Here is a 2,892-nt window from a genome sequence, read left to right as displayed (position 1 = left end):
AAGTCTCATTACTAATGGAGGAATTTTGAGCTCATTTATACAAGTTCCTTTTTACTGCTAATCAAGAAATTCAACTGTACGGTATTCAAGCGTTTTAAACGTTAACCTCCCCTTTCAATACAGGTTCTAGTTTAGTGCTCAGCAAGGAAATCAACAACAGCATTTACGGGCATATAGAGTTTCAAACTTTATTGTCCTTAGGTTTATGTATAGACATTTGCAAATGTTAACAATAAGGAAGTCGGAATTTCTTCAATATATTTTCTGTTGTTCTAAACCTTACTCTTCGTATATGGATTCTGTTTTTATTACTTTTCAAGGAATTCAATACCATCTACGGGCAAGTGGCGTTTTAAAGTTTACTCTATCCTTTGTCTTTAGGTAGGTTTATGCACAGACTTTTCAAAATGTCAACGGTAAAGAAGTTGGAATTTCTTCGATGTATTTTCTATTGTTCTAGGTAAACGGTGGCCTGGCTTGAAAGCATCTCTGGTTTACCGACATAAATGTTTTTAACACGCAAAAAAATGTTTGGAAGCATCTTGAAACACAATTTTTTTTAGAAGCATCATTGCAAAAGTTCTTGCATACTAGAGTAGATAAAACCATATATCGCTACAGCTTTAGGACTGTCACTTCTCAGTATATCATACAAGGTCCAAAATCATAGTAATCATTATAATAATTGATTATAAATGAAGTGTGAACAATTCCAAACGAATAATACCATGTATTTAGAAATAAGATTACCCCTTTCAGTATTCTAACTAAATTCCAAGCACTGTTACAATACAGAGTAACTATGGTGGGCACATTATGAAGCTAACGGTTCATTTTCCGTTCTATACAATCTCTAATCATGCTGATTTGGAAGCGTTCTAGAGCTATTCTGTTCATCATAGACTTCATAGATGGGAGACAATGTAAACTAAACAACACTGGTAGAAAGATAAGATCATACAAGAACCTCAACAATACAAGGGCAAGGTACATTCGTAAGTAGTTAACCTCGAAAATTTCTGACCGTGCAAAGCACAGTACAAGCACAACAACATATTTTGTAAGTGGCACTCCAGTGAAACCCCATGGTTGTAATTTCCTTTTTGAGCATTGTGCTTAGCCTCTTTTACTCACAGATAATTCATGCAGCGTGGGTGATGTGGAAACACAACTTGACTGCCAGATCAATGACATTAGAGTTTTGCATTTAACTGAATACATAGTAGCCCCCTGAACCCATGATAACCAGTACGATCATTGCTCAATTGAAGTAAAACTATTATTGTTGAAATCCATAAACTGCAGGTAATGACAAATGCAAACAATAAACAAAGCCCCGAGTGCAACTGTCCAATTGATGCTCAAAGAAAATTTATAACACAGAATATGAGAAATCTGAAACACTTAAAGAATCTAGAACTCCGCAGCCAACTCCATTTAGAAAAAGATCAAAATCTCTGTTTGTTCAAAGGTGTGTCATATGTATGCAGTTCTGGTGCTTGAATTTCTCCATTCTCTTATGTTTTGAGATCAACACCTGTGGAGTAAGCACCGTGACCCCCTTTCCACAAACTGCAGTGACACAATGCATTAAGAGAAGCCATGGTAGTTTCTCTCTGAGTTGTGCTGTAGATGGACATTTCCAAATCAGATCTCACTTATTTCACAGAAGCCATCGTCACATATACAGCGAGGTGGCTGATCATCATGGAGTGGTGTGCCCCACACTGGGAAATTTGCAGCAGCACCCAGATACTTCTAGGTGTGGTGATAACCATAACCTATTAGTATCCAGCAAGATGCAGCTGGACTTGTGATGTACCTTAACTTTGGTGTGAATTTTGGAGTGAAAGCAGCCCTTGATATCTCATTCAGTAAAGAGTTTGATTCACATTGACTGGTACAAGACATAAATTTTTGTGGTTTGATTTTAAACTATGAATGTAGATGTCTACAACAAAGTAAAGTGGAGATCTACCGAGGTACTGAGATAAGTTACTGAAATAGCTTTGGACTCACATGACAATCTCGTGGCAGCATCACCTGTCGCTCTAATCCTTTCTAAAATCCTGTAGTCAGTGTAACACTGCAAAAGCCACATCACTGCACCAAAAGAATTGCAACTTTCACTGATAGTATGCAGCCACATCACTGCACCAAAAGAATTGCAACTTTCACTGATAGTATGCTTAGTACAGGGGCATGGCATTTTGACGCTTCCTGCCCATGTTACCAAGTTCAAGTTCAATAACTCTAATACAAAGGAAAGCAATCAACCATATTTCCTTGCATTCTTATGAAATCAATAACAACTATGTTTCCTTGCATTCTTATGAAATCAATACCGTAAGCCGGAGAACTTCTATCTGGAATTTATCCAATTTTTGCATTTGGTTATTTCCTGAAAGCGTGGATAGCAAAACAAAATATCCAAATAAAAATTATAAAAGTCACGGCAACTAACAGCTTGCACATTTTCAAGCATTCCCTTGGTTAAGAATAAAACAAAGGCAAAGATAAATCGAAAAACAAAGCAAAAGAAAAATCGTGAGCAATATTGTTGTTTCTATTGCACAGAGAGGAATGTTTGTCTTGCATAAAAAAGGAAATAGGGTTTAATGTTTCAATTAAATATATAGGAAATAGTGAAGTATTATATTAGTACAATTATATTAAAAGTTTTATTAATGCAGTTTTACTAATGCACATATTTATTTTATTAATTATGTATAAAAATGTTATGGGTCAATTTTAATTTAAGAGAAAAAAATTACACATCTTATTATAAAATGGATCATTTTGCTAAATTTTTTTTGCTTATATATAAAAAAATGTCATAAATAGTAATGAGAAACTTATCATGCAGGAACTTATTAGATTTGGAATAATCTC

The 2,892-nt window shown here is 34.9% G+C and overlaps 1 long non-coding RNA gene across 1 annotated transcript; it reads right to left on the bottom strand.

The window, feature by feature from the left end:
* Positions 1 to 1,341: 1,341 nt before the first annotated feature.
* LOC149156511 (uncharacterized) lies at positions 1,342 to 2,574 on the bottom strand. Its single transcript, XR_016263367.1, has 2 exons — positions 2,346 to 2,574; positions 1,342 to 2,220 (listed from the first exon to the last, which is right to left on the bottom strand). It is a non-coding gene; the product is annotated as an uncharacterized LOC149156511 (long non-coding RNA).
* Between the last annotated feature and the right edge of the window lie 318 nt (positions 2,575 to 2,892).

Source organism: Pinus tabuliformis, chromosome 9 (genome assembly GCF_031772625.1).
Source record: "Pinus tabuliformis cultivar Carrire ecotype Pingquan chromosome 9, CPIR1, whole genome shotgun sequence".
Lineage (NCBI taxonomy): Eukaryota > Viridiplantae > Streptophyta > Pinopsida > Pinales > Pinaceae > Pinus > Pinus tabuliformis.
Note: the sequence above shows the minus strand (reverse complement) of the source record. Positions and strands in the feature narration are given on the sequence as shown.